Source organism: Macaca fascicularis, chromosome 7 (assembly GCF_037993035.2).
Source record: "Macaca fascicularis isolate 582-1 chromosome 7, T2T-MFA8v1.1".
Lineage (NCBI taxonomy): Eukaryota > Metazoa > Chordata > Mammalia > Primates > Cercopithecidae > Macaca > Macaca fascicularis.
This window is the reverse complement of record NC_088381.1, coordinates 145,309,205-145,327,514: the sequence shown is the minus strand read 5'-3', so window position 1 is coordinate 145,327,514 and position 18,310 is coordinate 145,309,205. Positions and strand designations below refer to the sequence as shown.

Genomic DNA, 18,310 nt, shown 5'->3' with positions numbered 1-18,310 from the left:
GACTGAGTAATTTATAAGAAAAGAGTTTTAATTGGCTCATGGTATTGCAGGGTGTACAGGAAGTGTGGTGTTGGTAGCTGTTTCTGGTGAGGGCCTCAAGAAGCTTACAGTCATGCTGAAAGGGGGAACAGGTACCTCACATGGCGAGAGTCAGGAGAGAGAGAGAGAGAAACCAGAGGAGGTCCCAGACTCTTTAAACAACCATATCTCAGGTGAGCTAGCTGAGCGATAACTCACTTATCATCAAGAGAATGATGCCAAATCATTCTTGAGGGATTCATCTCCACGATCCAGTCACCTCCCACCAGCCCTCACCTAACATTGGAAATCACATTTCAGTGTGACATTTGGAGGGGACAAACATCCAAGCCATATCAGGTATTATTGGATTAAAGGTTTTGGTTTTTCACTGTATCTTATTCCTTCAAAGCAGGAATGTGTCATTCTCCAGAATAACCATAACTTGTTTTTTAAAAGTGTTCTCTGCCGAGAATACCTATTGAGTGTCTTCATGTTTGTTAGCTGAGGTTTTGGTGAAAAGGAAGAAAATAATTTATGTTCTTATGAACTAAGCTCTCCAGTGGTCATGGTGTTCTTATTGTTTTATACATTGTAATTGTTTTTAATAGTCTTTTATTTGAGGCACCTGGGTTCTTCAGTGCCCAAGAGGAGAGATGAATCGTTCTTTAATTATGAAACTCTCTGAGGCATACTTGTTGCATCACTTAAAGGCAGGTTTTTTTTGTTTTTGTTTTTTGAAGTTTAAAGGAAAATAAAGCTCTATAGTGATCCTGAAGTCAGCAGTAGAACTTAGTTTGGTGTGTATGTCCCCCAGAGCTATCAATCCATTTAGATGCTGAGGATGGAAACAGGTCAGGTAGATTTGTTCATGGTTCTAAGTTAGGAGTTAGAATATTACAATAAGTCTTTTTGCGGTGATGAAAATATTTCATATCTGTCCCAGCTACTCAGGAGACTGAGGCAGGAAAATCGCTTGAACCCGAGAGGCGGAGGTTGCAGTGAGCCGAGATAGCACCACTACAGTCCAACCTGGGCGACAGAGGGAGACTCTGTCTCCAAAAAAAAAAAAAAAATTCTGTGGCTATTTCAATTTACGTGAATTAAAGTTCAAAATTTGGTGGCTACCATGTTGAATGGTAAGAATCATTGTGAGTCTATGACAAACAGCCTTGATGTTTTTTGGTTTTCTATTGTGGTTTTATGTCATAACGTTAACATTTTGTCTGCCTGTGGCTTTCTTTTTTACAGTCGTTGTGTTTTTAGTGTCCAGATAGTCAATTAGTCAGAGAGTTGATTAATCATGTCGTGATTCAGTCTAAACAGTATAACCAAAGGTGCACAATCTGAGTGGCCACTCAGGAGCATGTCCCACTCAAGAGCTGAAGAGAAATTGGATCACATGGTCATTAGATTTGGTTGGAACATAAGCTCACTTAATTTGTTTTCATTTAAGCCTCTTGAGTCTGTAACCACATAGCCTGCTTTTAGTTCCTCTGCACTGGAATCTAAAATGACAGGCTAATTATCTCTTTGCAGCCTGTTTACTGAGGGGGAAATCCTCTGAGGCCTGTTCTAAAGAACCCTGACCTGATATTCAAATGCTTTTGAAAAAAACCTGCTTTTTGGTTCTCCTTGTAGGGAAAGTACGACGTACACAGTAAGTTTGAATCCCTAGCATGATCAGAATGTCTGAAACTAGACCCTTTGGTAACATAGAAAGAAAATGCACATTTAAAAATTGTCAAATATAAAATAAGTTATTTTAAGGAAGTTCCTTTTTTCTCTCTCACCTTCACTTTAGTGGCCATCAATGATAAATTAAGTTATTGTTAAGCTTCCATTTTCCCTCCTTCGTTCATTGTTTCCGAGATTTTGGCCACTGAGGAACCATGGTAATGACTTTGCCACACTAGAGAATACCGTTACAGTATTAGTTATTTACTGTTTTTTCTTGACATTTAATTGACATTTTAATTGACACTTAAAAGTTTCATTCTAAATAATTCTTATGATATTACTAGTTTGGTGTATCCATTTTTCTTAATATATACTAGAATATGTATTTTTAAAAATAAAAAACATTTCCCCACATACCATCTAAATTTGCAAAGTCTGGCCTGATTTCTCAGATCTCTTCTAGGAATACTTTCAGAATTGGCTTATATTTGGCTAATATAATAAAAGCTATACTGTAGGAAAATTGGCTTTTTCTTCTTCATAGTGGCTTAAATTTCACTGAATAACTTCAGGAAACCTAAAAGGCTGTGCTCATAATTCTCTCTCACTGAAACAGGGCTGCATCTCCCACACTTTATACTTCTAGAAATAAAGTTATGTTTTTCTTTCTCCTTTTCTTACTTCCTGCCGCTCTGAATCCAATTATAAGTTGTTTTACCAGTAGTTCTTATGTAATTTAGGGCATTCTTTAAAATTAAAAATAATTTAGGGCATTCCTTTAAAATTAAAAATCAAAAACTCAACTCCTTATGGGATGGAAACAAAAAAAATCAAAAGCTTATTTTTTTTCTAGTATACATTAAGTCGTTAAAATGCTAGGAGAAGGGGTGCTTACCATGTGAAAAATGCTCAACCTAACTCATAATAAGGGAATTGGAAATCCTAACTACACTTGGTAGTTTGCTAACTCACTTTGTTGGTCGGTGTGCCGAAGCAGACACTCTCATGCATTGCTGAGATTGTAAATTGGTACAGATTCTATGGAGGGCAATTTGTCGATATCCATCAAAATTACAATATATGCCCCTTTGACTCATTCTTTCCAGGAATTTATCCCATAGATTTATTTATTCTCCTGTTTAATGACATAGATAAAAGGTTATTATGGCATTGTTTGTAATGGTAACAGATTAGAACAAACATGAATGAGTATCAGTAGGAAACTGGGTAAATACATTATGGAATATTCACTCAATGAAATATAATATTAATCAGCTGTAGAAAAGAATAAGGAAGTTTTTCATGTGCAGTTATGGAAAGGTCTTTGAGATATAAGTGGAAAGAACAAAGTACACAGTATTATGTCCAGCATGTCCCCCCCGCCTTGTTTTGAGACAGAGTCTCGCTCTGTTGCCCAAACTGGAGTGCAGTGGTGCGATCTCGACTCACTGCAAGCTCCGCCTCCCAGGTTCAAGCGATTCTCCTGCATCAGCCTCCCAAGTAGCTGGGATTACAGGCATGCACCACCACGCCCAAGCATGCCCATTTTTTGTGTAAAAAAGTGAAAAAGTATGTGTGTGTACACACACACACACATACTTTTTATATGCATAAAACATGTTTCGAAGACCACAAAACTGAATAACATTGATTGCTCTTGGGGGTAGGAACTGACATGGGACGAAATTTTCACTGTATACTTGTATGCTTTTTGAATTCTGAATAATGTAGATAAATTAACTATTCAGAAATAGTTAATAAAAATAGTCTTTAAAATATATAAATATATGTGTACATAGATATACATACACACAAGCTTAGCATGAGACTTCACTATGTTTATATCCTAAATAAGAGCCTTTCTATAGGTCTGTTTTCTGTTTCTGCTCATCAGGAACTGACATTTTCTAGACCTTTTTCTCTCAGTGAATTTTTTATAAAATAAAGGTTATAAGTCTCCTTAGAGATTAATTTTATGTTATTCTTTAAATCCATTACTGTCTTTCATTATTTTTGTGCTAGTTTCATTTCTGTCTAAAAATTTAACCTTTTTGAAGTCTTCATTATGATCCAAAGGACAGGATAAGCCGAAGGGGGATAGACATACTACTTAGACAAACTGATATTAATAATATCATTATTATATTGATATTAATAATATCAATTAATCAATAACAGAGAGAGGGCAGAATTTTTTTTTTTTTTTTGGAGACAGAGTCTTACTCTGTCACCTAGACTGGAGCGCAGTGGCATGATCTCGGCTCACTGCAACCTCCGCCTTCTGGGTTCAAGCGATTCTCCTGCCTCAGCCTCGCAAGTAGCTGGGATTACAGGCACACGCCACCACGTCTGGCTAATTTTTGTATTTTTAGTAGAGATGGGGTTTCACCATGCTGGCCAGGTTGGTCTTGAACTCCTGACCTTGTGATCTGCCTGCCTCGGCCCTCCCGCCTCAGCCCTCCCGCCTCAGCCTCCCTTACAGGTATGAGCCACTATGCCTGGCAGAGGGCAGAATTTTAAAACTTCTATTTTTGTTTCTATTTTATTCACTAAGGTATATTCAGATTGATACGGGTAAATAGGCAATATGGATTTCTGTTGTCAGTAATGGCAGACTAGGTAATTATCTCTCATCAGGGACAATTAGAAAATATGGGTGAAATATAAACATATGCTGGAAAATACTGGAGAGATAGAAAGATAATGAAGAATTACCTAGCTGTGATCCATGTGAAAGCTATAGAGATTCAAGGACAAGAGTCTATTTTGGGGCTCCTTTGTCCCCTGGGGGTACATGCTGGATTCCTGAGTGGGGAAGCTGAGTGACAAGGTCATGAAAAGTGCCTCTTTGAACTAAAGTAACAGGAAATGGATTAGTGTTCAGGACCCATCATGTAAGGGGGAGTCTGGTGAACTCCATTTGCTTTGGGTTAGGGCCATGAAAGGCCATGCCCTAAAAGTAGGTCGTTGCAGGGAGTGCAACTCAGCTTCAGAAACAGCTAAGTTCACGAATTGGGATTTTTGGGTGGCTTTGACAAGCTGGTTCTAAAATACATATAGAAATGGAAGGCCACAAATAGCAAGGACACTCTTGAATAAGAACAACAACATGGAAAGATTTGTTCCATCCAACATCAAGACTTATTTTAAAGTTTTTAAAGAGTAGTCAGGCTCTAGGAATAGAATCAAAAGCTTAGAAACATGGTTATATGGACACTTGCTTTGTAACAAAGATTGTTAACATAGAGCAGTGGGTAAGAGAAGGTAAATGTTTCTGGGACAATTGAATATTCTAAGAGAAAGGAAAGTAAAGAAACTTAATCTTTACCTCACACATGATACACAAAAAATCAACTCGGTAGATTATAGAACAGTATGTGAAAGGCAGTACATAAGCACCTATAGGATACGGGAGAATATTTTTGGATCTCAGTATAGTGAAAGACATCTTAGACAGGACACACAAAGACTAAGGAAGGAAAATTTGATAAATTTTGAATACACGAAAGTACTTTGGTTTATCAAAGGCCACCATTAAAAGGGAAAAGTCATGTCACAGAGTGGAAGCAGGTAATTATAATACATATACCTGACAAAAGGTTTGTATCGAAAACTCCTGTAAATAATAAAAAGAGGCTGGGCGTGAATGGCTCATGCCTGTAATCCTAGCACTTTGGGAGGCTGAGGTGGGTGGATCATGAGGTCAGGAGTTCGAGACCAGCCTGGCCAATATGGTGAAACCCTGTCTCTACTAAAAATACAAAAATTAGCCAGGTGTGGTGGCGCATGCTTGTAGTCCCAGTTATTGGGGAGGCTGAGGCCGAAGAATCTCTTGAACCCAGGAGGTGGAGGTTGCAGTGAGCCAAGACCATGCCACTGTACTCCAACTTGGGCAACAGAGCGTGACTCTGTCTCTAAATAATATAAATAAATAAGTAATAAAAAAGACAAACCAGTAATAAAATTGGCAAGAGACTTGGACAGGCACTTCAAAAAAGAAGATTTTTTTAATGGCCAAGAAATACGAATCATCAGTGAAATACAAACTAAATTAGCATATATCTACCAGAATGGCCCAGATAAAAAATGTTAACATGACCAAGTGTCAGAGAAGGTCCAGAGTAATGGAAATGATGCTACAATGCTGGTAGCATTATATTTGGTACAACCCCTTTAGAAAATAGTTCAGCATTATCTACTGAAATTTAACATTCAAATTTCTATGACTTAACCGTTATATTCTGACATTTATATCCAACATAAATGCATGCACCGTAGCCAAGAGACAAGAATATTCATAGCAGCATTATTCATTATAGCCCCAAACTGGAGTTAACCTAAGTATCATCAACAATAGATTGGTAGCTCATGGTGGATTCATGGAATAGTGTACGGCAATGAACGTGAACAAACTGGCTGGGCACGGTGGCTCATGCCTGTAATCCCAGTACTTTGGGAGGCCGAGGCAGGCGGATCACCTGAGGTCAAGAGTTCGAGACCAGCCTGGCCAACATGGTGAAACCCCGTCTGTACTGAAAATACAGAAATTAGCTGGACGGTGGCGGGTGCCTGTAATCCTAGTTGCTCAGGAGGCTGAGGCAGGAGAATCTCTTGAAGCCAGGAGGTGGAGGTTGCAGTGAGCCGAGATTGCGCCATTGCATTCCAGCCTGGGGAACAAGAGTGAGACTCTGTCTCAAAAGAAGAAGAAGAAGAAAGTTAACAAACCTACATACAATTACATGGATGCATCTTTTGATGGATGCATCAAAATAATGACTGAAATAACCCAGACCCAAAAGAAAATATTCTGTATCATTTTCCTTTCTATAGAATTCAAAAAACAGGCCCAGTGAAGCAACACTGTTTAGGAATGCTTACTTAGGTGGCCCAGCTATAAAGAAAGTGAGGAAATAATGTCCATAGTTGGGATAATGATTTTCTTACCTTAAGGAGGAAAGGATCAGGTGATGATTGGGAAGATCATGAGTGGGGCTTCTGGAGTGTTAGAAATGTTCTATTTCTTGGCCTGGGTAGTGTTTGTGATAATTTATTGAGGTATACACTTTTGTGTACTCTTCTACATTTGCGTTATTATTGCACAATAGAAAAGATTTACATTTTTTTTTTTTTTTTTTTTTTTTAGAGAGTCTTGCTCTGTCACCCAGGCTGGAGTGCAGTGGTGTGATCTCGGCTCACTGCAACCTCTGCCTCCGAGGTTCAAGCGATTCTCCTGCCCCAGCCTCCCATGTATCTGGGATTACAGACACACCACCACGCCCGGCTGATTTTTAGTAGAGATGGGGTTTCACCATGTTGGCCAGGCTGCTCTGGAACTCCTGACCTCAAGCCATCTGCCTGCCTCGGGCTCCCAAAGTGCAGCAGTTACAGGCAGGAGCCATCGCGCCCAGCCTAGAAAAGATTTTTAAAAGAGTCAGTGTATAATGTAGTTAATAAGAGTGCTGGCTTTGGTCTTGGATTGCCTGAGTGCATATCACTTCTATTTGTATTTGCTGTTCATCTTGGGCATCTTGATTTCTCCGAGCTTCAATTTCTTAAACTATAGAAAGGGAGTAATAATAGTATCAACTTCAGTGGTTCTATAATTCCGTGCAATTCAGTGACTATTCAGTATAATGATGCCTACAAAAAGCTTAGAAAATAATTGACATATAGTAAGTGACCACTGATTCTTGATTATAATAACAAAGATGATCAGAATAAACATAGAATAGCTAGGTACTTTAATTAAGTTCAGATTTCTGGACCCAGTGAAATTCTATCCAGGAATTTTGGTCAGAGTTCTTTTTAAAAGCCATATAAGTTAATTCTGGCTTCCTGAAGCAGAAAGAGGATTTATTAGAAGGATAAAGGAGGCTCACTCAATTGTTAGAAGGCTGGAGGACTCCAGAGGCTAAGCAGCAAGAACAACTTGGCTGTTTGGCTGCCACTAGATGGATTCTGTCTCTCCTTTGTCCCACTCCTGTTTCACCTGTTAAAGGTGGAAATATTTTAGATTGTGTGCTTGTTCCCTGACTTCCTGGTGCTGAGAAGAGAAAGATCTTCCATTTTGACTTCCACTGAGTACTATTGTCAGTGACAGTTCTCCCCACGGAGGAAAAGGTTGAGTATTTTTGAAAGCCAGAAGATTGACAGATGACTGCTATGTCTGGGGTCCTGAAATAACCTGCAAATATAATTGTGCACCATCTTTGAGGGATGTCTGGGACTAGAAATGGACATATATACTAGTTATCCTGAAGGGAAAGAGTGTAATCCAGAATCTGGAGACCATTAAAATTGATCCAGATTTTCAGTGGAATATGTCATTTGAATGTAAAGAAAATATGTGTTGCTAGGAGCCAGCATGGGCAAACTAAAAGCACATTTGACTGCCTAATTATTTTCTAATTGTAGCCTTTCTAGTCTTTCATTACTAGTTAGGTCCTTTCTCTCTCTCATGGACTTCTGCAGAGGCCTCCTATCTGATCTTGTAAAATCCATCTTACCTATGGCTGCCATAGAATTGTACCAAAAAAATACAGATTTGACCATGTCATTTCCTAGCTTAAAATTATTAATCACCTTTGGGATAAAGGACCTTCACACACTTTTTCCTGCTAGATGGAAAACTTCATGAGAGCCAGAGCTATGTCTGCTTTTGATATTCTCTCCAGTACCTAGGATGTGGCCAGGCACTTACTAGGAATTTGGTAGTATGGAGTTAAATCACTGGGACCTGTGGCTCTCAGTTCATCTCTCTGCATTTGTGCAATGGCCTCCAGCCACACTGAACTGCCATGGTGGTATTTTTTTGTGTTCTTCGTTTTGTTCATTCAGCTTCCTCTGCCTGCAGTGCCCTTTTTCACTTGACTTGGCCAAGTCCTGGTCATTCTTGAAGGCAGTGCAATTGTCATCGCTTTTAGGAAACCTCCTTTAACACCTTTATTCCCTAAATTAGTTAACTATATGTGTATCTGTGACATCTAGTGCATAATTCTATCCTAAAGGATACCACATTTATATTACAACTGTCTGTTTATGAGTTTATGTTCCTCACTAGGCTGAGGTCCTTGAGGGCACAAATCATGTCTAATTTAACTGTATATTCCCTGCATGGAATGCACTGCCTGACATATAGCAGGGGCCCAGTAAAGTTCTGTTGAATTTAGGCAAAGTCATTAACTCAAATTTCCCTTTTTCATGTGGTTGCTATATATATAGTATATTTTGATTTTGGCAAAATATGTGGCAGAGTGATATTTGAAGGAGATTCAGTGGGCTGCTTTAAATGCATAAATATCATTGTTGAGTTGAAAAGGTAGGTTAAGTAGTATGTGGGGTCAGAATTCATTTATTTATTTATTTATTTATTTTATTTTTTTTTTTTTTTGAGACGGAGTCTCACGCTGTTGCCCAGGCTGGAGTGCAGTGGCGCGATCTCGGCTCACTGCAAGCTCCGCCTCCCAGGTTCCCGCCATTCTCCTGCCTCAGCCTCCTGAGTAGCTGGGACTACAGGCGCCCGCCACCGCGCCCGGCTAATTTTTTGTATTTTTAGTAGAGACGGGGTTTCACTGTGGTCTCGATCTCCTGACCTTGTGATCCGCCCGCCTCGGCCTCCCAAAGTGCTGGGATTACAGGCTCGAGCCACCGCGCCCGGCCCAGAATTCATTTATTAAACAACAAAGAAGGCAACTGATTTTTATGCATAAAAGAGCTTATTTCAGCCATATGAGCTATTAAAGGATGACAAATTAAAACAGTAGTGTTTCATCATGTTCTATCTATAGAATGGCAGCAGTTGTAAGGAATGATTATACCTAGTGTTAGTGAGAATGTGGGGAAATGGTTACACTCAGATATCCACTCCCAGTAGAAGTGAATTTTGGAGAGAAATTGGGCAATGTGTATAAAATTGTTTATGTGTATACCTTGACAAAGTTTTTCAGTCCTGGGGACCTGTCCTATAGAAATGAAGTAAAAAAAGGCTTAGATAACAAAATGCAAGCTGGGGGTGGCGAGGGTGGCTGTATTCTCAACTACTTGGGAGGCTGAGGCAGGAAGATCACTTGAGCCCAAGAGTTTGAGGCTGCAGTGAGCTATGATTATGCCACCAGACTCCAGCCTGGGCAACACAGTGAGACCCCATCTTTATAAAAAAATCATGGCTCATGCTTGTAATCCTAACACTTTGGATGGCCCATGTGGAAGGATTGCTTGAGCCCAGGAGTTTGAGACCAGCCTGGGCATCATAGGGAAACCCTGTCTCTACAAAAATATTTTAAAATTAGCCAGATGTGGTGATGCACACCTGTGGTCCTAGCCTCAGTCTCCTGAGTAGCTAGGAGCTACTCAAGAGGTTAAGGCTGCAGTGAGCTGTGATCGCAAAATACACTTGAGCCCTAGAGGTCAAGGCTGCAGTGAGCTGTGATCGCAACACTACACTCCAGCCTGGGTGGTAGAACAAGATCCTGTCTCAGAAAAAAAAAAAAGTACCCTAATGCATTAAAAGATAAGAGAAGTGCAAATTAAAATTATTATACCATTCTTCACATATCAAGTTCTGCCAATTTTCCAACAGTTTGACAACATACTCTGATGTGCCAGGTGTGGGGAAAGAGGTACTCATATATTGATGCAGTGAATGTAAAATAGATGATCCTTGTGGAGAATGTGGTTCAGAAATTCCACTCCCAGGAATCTATCCCAAAGATACACTGGCAAAAGTATGAAATATGCACAAGGCATTGTAGCACAGTTTGCAATAGTAATAGACTGGAAATAACCCTAATGTCTGTCAGTAGGGACATGAGTATGGTGTACATCCACACAGTCAAGTATGCCAGTTTAAAAAGTAATGAGCCAGCTGTGGTGGCATGCACCTGAATCCTAGCAACTCAGGAGGCTGAGGCAGGAGGAATGCTTGAGCCCAGGAGTTTGAGTACAGCCTAGGCAACATTAAAAAAAAAAAAAAAAAAAAAAGAGGAATAATGTTAGGCTATTTATTTGAGATATTATTATTATTATTATTTTAGAGACTGAGTCTGACTCTGTCACATAGGCTGGAGTGCAGTGGCATGATTATGGTTCACTGGACCCTGGAACTCAAGTGATCCTCCTGTCTCAGCTTCCCAAAGTACTGGGATTACAGGCCTGAGCCACCATGCCTGGCCTCTTCTTTTTTAATGTAGGAATTTATTGCTATAAACATCCTTCTTAGAACTGCTTTTGCTTTTGCTGCATCCCGTAGGTTTTAGTATGTTATATTTCCATTCTCTTTTGTCTCAAGATACGTTTTCTCTTTTGATTTCTTCTCTAATATATTGGTTGTTCAGGAGCAGGTTGTTTAATTTCCACATCTTTGTGATTTTCCCTGAATTCCCTCTGTTATTGATTTCTGGTGTTTTACCATTGTGGTTGGAAATAATACTTGTATGATTTCAGTTATAAATTTGTTAAGACTTGTTTTGTGGCCTAACGTCTGATCTGTTCTGGAGAATGTTACGTATGCAGTGGAGAAGAATGTGTATTCTGCTACTGTTGTATGGAAAGTTCTGTGTATGTCTGTTGGGCCCATTTGGTCCCAAGTGTAGTTCAAGTCTAATATTTCCTTATTACTTTTCTGTCTAGTTGATCTATCCATTGTTGAAAATGGGATATTGAGGCCCCCCACTATTTTTGTATTGCTATCTATTTTCCCCCTTCACGTCTATTAAAATTTGGGTTATACCTTTAGGTGCTCTGATGTTGAGTGCATATATATTCATAATTGTTATGTCCTCTTGATGGCTTGATCCCTTTATCATCAAATAATGGCCTTCTTTGTTTCGTGTGACAGTTTTTAGACTTTATGTTGTCTAAGTACAGCCACCTCTGCTCTTTCTTGGTTACTGTTTACATGGAATATATTTTTCAGTTCTTTCACTTTCAGCCTGAATGTGTTCTTAAAGCTAAAATGAGTCTCTTGTGGGCAGCATATAGGTTGGGTCTTAGTTTTTAAAAATCCATTCACCCACTCAGTGTCTTCTAATTGGAGAACTTAATCCATTTACATTCAAACTTATTGTTGATAGGTAAGGATTTACTTCTGCTGTTTTGTTAATTGTTTTCTGGTTGTTTTGTAGAGCCTTTGTTCCTTTCTTCCTCTGTTATTTTCCTTTGTGATTTGGTGATTTTCTATAATGCTGAGCTTTGATTCCTTTCTCTTTATTATTTGTTTATCTGGGGTGGTTTTTTGCTTTGTGCTTACCATGAGGCTTACATAGAACATCATCTTATAGTTAGAATAGCTTATTTTGAACTGGCAACAACTTTAGATATAGAAGGAAATTTACTCAACGTAATAAAGACTACTTGTGAAAAACCCAAAGCCAGTGTCATAGTCAATGTGGAAAAATGAAAACTTTTTCTCTATGATCTGGCACAAGGCAAGGATGACCACTCTCACCACTTCTATTCAACATAGTAATGGAAGTGCTAGCAAGAGCAAGCAGACAAGAAAAAAAAAAAAGGCATACAGTTAGCTGAATGGTAGAAGTTATATCCATTTGCAGATGACATGATCTTATATGTAAATAACCCCAAAGACTCTACAAAAAAAACTTAGAATTAATAAATGACATCAGTAAAGTTGCAGGATAAAAAATCAGTGTACGGGCCGGGCGCAGTGGCTCACGCCTGTAATCCCAGCACTTTGGGAGGCTGAGACGGGCGGATCACGGGGTCAGGAGATCGAGACCATCCTGGCTAACACGGTGAAACCCCGTCTCTACTAAAAATACAAAAAAAATTAACCGGGCAAGGTGGCGGGTGCCTGTAATCCTAGCTACTCGGGAGGCTGAGGTAGGAGAATGGCGTGAACCCGGGAGGCAGAGCTTGCAGTGAGCTGAGATCCGGCCACTGCACTCCAGCCTGGGCGACAGAGTGAGACTCCGTCTCCAAAAAAAAAAAAAAAAAAAAAAAAAAAAAAAAAAATCAGTGTACAAAAATCAGTTGCATTTCTGTACACAGTAACAACCTATCCAAAAAAGAAATCAAGAAAAGAATACCAATTTACAGTAGCATAAAAACACTTAATAAGTTAGCCTAGCATGGTGGCCCATGCCTGTTGTCCCAGCTACTCGGGAGGCTGAGGTGGGAGGATTGCTTGAGCCCTGGAGGTCGAGGCTGCAGTGAGCTGTGATTGTGCCACTGCACTCCAGCATGGGTTACAGAGGCCCTGTCTCAAGAAAAAAATAGTTAAGAATAAACTTAAACAGAAAGATCTGGACACTTAAGACTATAAAACACTGATGAAAGAAACTAAGAAGACACAAATGGGAAGACATCCTGTGTTCATGATTTGGAAAAATTAATATTGTTCAAATGTTCATACTACCCAAAGCAATATGCAGATTTAACGCAATCCCAATCCAAATTCTAATGACATTCTTCACAGAAATAGAAAAAAACAATTCTAAAATTTGTATGTAACCACAAATACCCTGAATATACAAGCAATCCTAAGAAAGAAAAAGTTGGAGGCATCACACTTTCTGATTTCAAATTCTGTTACAAGCTATAGTAATCAAAACAGTATGGTGCTGGTATAAAAACACACACACAGACCAGCGGATCAGAATTGAGAGCCTAGAAATAAACCCAAGCATATATGACCAACTAATTTTTTTTTTTTTTTTTTGAGACAGAGTCTTGCTCTGTCGCCCAGGCTGGGGTGCAGTGGCCGGATCTCAGCTCACTGCAAGCTCCGCCTCCCGGGTTTAGACCATTCTCCTGCCTCAGCCTCCCGAGTAGCTGGGACTACAGGCGCCCGCCACCTCGCCCGGCTAGTTTTTTGTATTTTTTTAGTAGAGACGGGGTTTCACCGTGTTAGCCAGGATGGTCTCGATCTCCTGACCTCGTGATCCGCCCATCTCAGCCTCGCAAAGTGCTGGGATTACAGGCTTGAGCCACCGCGCCCGGCCAGACCAACTAATTTTTAACAAAGGTACTAAGCGGACACAGTGGGGAAAGGCAGTCTCTTCAATAAATTGTTCTGGGAAAACTGGATTTCCACATGCAAAAGAATGGAAATGGTCTGGGCATGGTGGCTCATGCCTGTTATCCCAGCATTTTGGGAGGCCAAAGTGGGTAGGTCTCTTGAAGTCAGAAGTTTGAGACCAGCCTGGTCAACATGGTGAAACCCCGTCTCTACGAAAATACAAAAAAATTAGCTGGGCATGGTGGCATGCACCTGTATTCCCAGTTACCCGGCAGCCTGAGGCAGGAGAATCACTTGAACCTGGGAGACAGAGGTTGCAGTGAGCTGAGACTGTGTCACTGCACTCCAGCCTGGGCGACAGAGTCAGACACCGTCTGAAAAAAAAAAAAAAAAAAAAAAAAAGGCAAAGGATCTGAATGGATGTTTTTCCAAAGAAGATGTAAAAATGACCAACAGGTACATGAAAAGATGTTCAACATCAGTAGTCACCAGGGAAATGCAAATTAAAACCACAATGAGATATATCACCTCATGCCTGTTAAGATGACTTATCTTTGGTAAGAGATAGCAACTGTTAGTACAAATGTAGATGATGCAGCCATTGTGAAAAATAGTATGGAAATTCCTAAATAAAAGTAGAACTACCACATGACCCCGTAATCCCTCTTCTGAGTACATACCCAAAGGAAGTGAAATCACCACCTCAGATATCTGTTCATTGTAGCATTATTCACAATAGCCAAGATACGAAAACAATCTACGTGTCCGTTGACAGACAAATGAATAAAGAAGCTGTGGTGTGCATACATACACACAGAGGAATATTATTTAGCCTTATAAAAGAAAGAGATCTTGCCATTTGCCATACATGGATGAGCCTAGATGACATTGTATTAAGTAAAATAAGCCAAACACAAAAAGAAAAATACTGCACGATCTCACTTATATATGTAATCTAAAAAGAAAAAAAAAAAGAAAAAGTCAAGTACACAGAAACAGAAGAAAATAGTGGTTACTAGAGGTGGTGGTAGTGATGGTAGAGGAAAGGGAGAGGTGTAGGTCAAAGGATACAAAGTAGAGATACATAGGATGAACAAGTCTAGAGATATAATGTACAATATGAGACCTTTGGTTAATATTGTGCTTGGGATTTTTGCTAAAAGTAAATTTTAGGTGCTCTTGCCACACACAATGGCCAACAGGTATATAAAAAGGTGTTCAACATCACAAAAAGAGAGGATATCTGTGGGATGCTGGATTTATTGATTTGCTTGATATGGTAACCATTTCACCGTCTATATATACATCAAAACATTATGTTGTACACCTTAAACATATACAATAAAAAATTTAAAGTAGGCCGGGCGCGGTGGCTCAAGCCTGTAATCCCAGCACTTTGGGAGGCCGAGACGGGCGGATCACGAGGTCAAGAGATCGTGACCATCCTGGCTAACACGGTGAAACCCCGTCTCTACTAAAAAAAATACAAAAAACTAGCCGGGCGAAGTGGCGGGCGGCTGTAGTCCCAGCTACTCGAGAGGCTGAGGCAGGAGAACGGCGCAAACCCGGGAGGTGGAGCTTGCAGTGAGCTGAGATCCGGCCACTGCACTCCAGCCTGGGCGACAGAGCGAGACTCCGTCTCAAAAAAAAAAAAAAAAAAAAAAAAAAAAAATTTAAAGTAATGAGGAAGATCTGTGTAATCTTTTCCAGACACACCATGAATGGAGTTCCAATCTTGGAATGCCACTTTTTCTGGAACTAACTCTTGAATGACCATGTTAATTCATTCTTTTTTTTTTTTCTATTATTTGTCATAGTTGTTGAAAGCCAAAGAGCTGCTGCTGAGAGCTGTAAATTTTTTCTCACTGTCAGAATGCCCATGATGATATCATCCTGTACCACAGAACCTGAATTACATTTGAAATTGGCAGATTGAGGTACTCCATTTATCAAAACATCTCCAGATAATCATGTGGATCTTTTCTTTGCAGCTCAGACATCTAACAACAAAGGTTTGCCTCCACCTGTGTGTACCAGAGTGGCATTGAAGCCAGGTTTCATTATTCCTTTGATATTCATTAATATTTCTTTTTAAACTGTTTTTTGATCAAGTAGAAAGCCACTCTTCACTTTTACTTGATAGTGGATATTATGAAAACAACACAGCTCCCCAGTAAATGTCTTCAGGTCATTGTAGGTTGTCCTGGGTAGGTCATGTTGTTTCATCATTGATCTTTCTTTGTGACACTGGGATAAAAACTTGGACATTACTGGGAGACATCTGGAGAATTTCTGCCTGTGTTTACTGGTTTATTGTAAAAGATAAACAGCCAGATGAAGAGGTACACAGGGCAAGGCCTGGAAGGGTCCTGAGTGCAGGAGCTTCCGTCTGCATGGAGTTGGGTTGCACCACTGCTCTGGAATGTGGGTAAATTCACCAACTTGAAAGCTCTTCTAGGCTATGTTGTTAAGTGATAAAAACAAGTTGCAGCCGGGCGCAGTGGCTCATGCCTCTAATCCTAGCACTTTGGGAGTCCGAGGTGGGCATATTGCTTGAGCTCAGGAGTTTGAGACCAGCCTGGGCTACATGGCAAAACCCCATCTCTGCAAAAAATTTAAAAAAATAGCCAGGTGTGGTGGCTTGGGACTGTGGTTCCAGTTACTCGGAAGGCTGAGGCAGGAGAATCACTTAAGCTGCGGAGGTTGAGACTGCAGTGAGCTGTGATGGCACCACTGTACTCCAGCCTAGGGGACACAGCAAGACCCTTTCCCCCCCGCCAAAAAAAAAAAGTTGCAGAAGAAGAATGTGTATTTTTTTCTAAGATGGGGGTAACATACAACTATATGTATATGTATTTCCTTATGTTTTCAAAAACAAATAATGGAAGATTAAAAGCTAAGGAAAAGAGTGTTATAACATCCATATCTTTAGTTATATTGTTATTCTTAATTAAAACTATTATATTTACATTGTAGAATAAAGCAAATATGTATATATGTGAATATTATTAAGATCCAGGATGTTCCACAACAAGACCGAAAAATACAAATATAGAATTAAAGTTAGGTTAAAATCCTGTAATCTGGGCTGGGTGTGGTGGCTCCCAGGACTTTGGGAGTCCAAGGCGGATGGATCATGAGGTCAGGAGATCGAGACCAGCCTGACCAACATGGTGAAACCCCGTCTCTACTAAAAATACAAAAATTAGCTGGGCGTGGTGGCATGCACCTGTAATCCTAGCTTCTCAGGAGGCTGAGGCAGGAGAATGGCGTGAACCCAGGAGGCAGAGCTTACAGTGAACCAAGATTGCGCCACTGCACTCCAGCCTGGGCGACAGAGTGAGACTCCGTCTCAAAAAAAAAATATATATATATATAATATATATAAATATAAATAAATAAAATATATATATATAAATATATATATACACACACACGTAAAATGAATTCATGCAAATCCTTCTAATTCAGATTACTGGATGTTTTTTCTTTTTTTTCGAGATGGAGTCTTGCTGTGTCACCCAGGCTAGAGTGCAGTGGCACAATCTCAGCTCACTGCAACCTCTGGGCAACCACGCCCAGCTAATTTTTGTGTTTTTAGTAGAGATGGGGTTTTACCATGTTGGTCAGGATGGTCTCGATCTCCTGACCTCGTGATCCGCCTGCCTTGTGGATCTCGATCTCCTACCTCGTGATCCACTCCCAAAGTGCTGCGATTACAGGCATGAGCCACCGTGCCCAGCCTTACATGTATATTTTTATATATGATATTAATATATGACATTTAGGGTATATATATGTGTGTGTGTGTGTGTATATATATATATATTCGTGTGTGTATGTGTAACATACGTGTAATGTTTTACCTTGATTGTGGTCTTTAAATACAATTTCTTTTTTTTTTTTCCTGAGACAGAGTCTTACTCCAACACCTAGGCTGGAGTGCATTGGCACAATCTCAGCTCACTGCAACCTCTGCCTTCTAGGTTCCAGCGATTCTTGTGCCTCAGCCTCCCACATACCTGGGATTACAGACGTGTGCCACCATGCCCAGCTAATTTCTGTATTTTCAGTAGAGATGGGGTTTCACCATGTTGGCCAGGCTGGTCTCCAACTCACCCACCTCAGCCTCCCAAAGTTCTGGGATTACAGGTGTGAGCTACCATGCCCAGCCTTTAAATACAATTTCTAATGAAAAAGAACCAGGGCTCCTTAGAGAAATAGTTGATTCCAAGTGTAGGACAGGCATTTATAAGATTTTAAAGCTTGGGACTTATGCTATAAGCAAGACCACTGGTATCATCTTAAAAGGACACAAGAGCCAACTTTAAGGAGCTCCCACAGGCCAAAATTAGGAAAACTCGAAGCACATAAAATATGTTAAAATTCGTGTGTTTCTAACAATACTTCAAAAAACAAATCATTGGTTACCTTTGGAGGTTGTTATGATTCTAACTCAGTTGGTGAAGGATCAAGTCTTTATCCTTCTTTTCTCTTATGCCTGTGTCAGAGTAGCCAAATAGTTGGTGAGGGGAAGTTTTGTTTTGTTTTGTTTTTAGTAGAATTCCAACTAAGAACAACTGTAGAAAGTGCTGGAATTGGAAAAGTCATTTTCTAGTTTTTAATGAAATCCTG

The 18,310-nt window shown here is 39.9% G+C and overlaps 1 protein-coding gene across 2 annotated transcripts in view; it reads left to right on the top strand.

Moving 5' to 3' along the window:
* Positions 1-18,310, top strand: part of TMED8 (transmembrane p24 trafficking protein family member 8) — a 41,293-nt gene that overhangs the window by 3,044 nt on the left and 19,939 nt on the right. The window contains exon 2 of one of the 2 annotated variants that reach the window (XM_065549135.2): positions 15,493-15,612. The exons of the other annotated variant lie outside the window; for it this stretch is intronic. The gene's annotated coding sequence lies outside the window, so the exon portion shown is untranslated. The remainder of the gene's footprint in view (positions 1-15,492; positions 15,613-18,310) is intronic. 2 annotated transcript variants of the gene reach the window in all.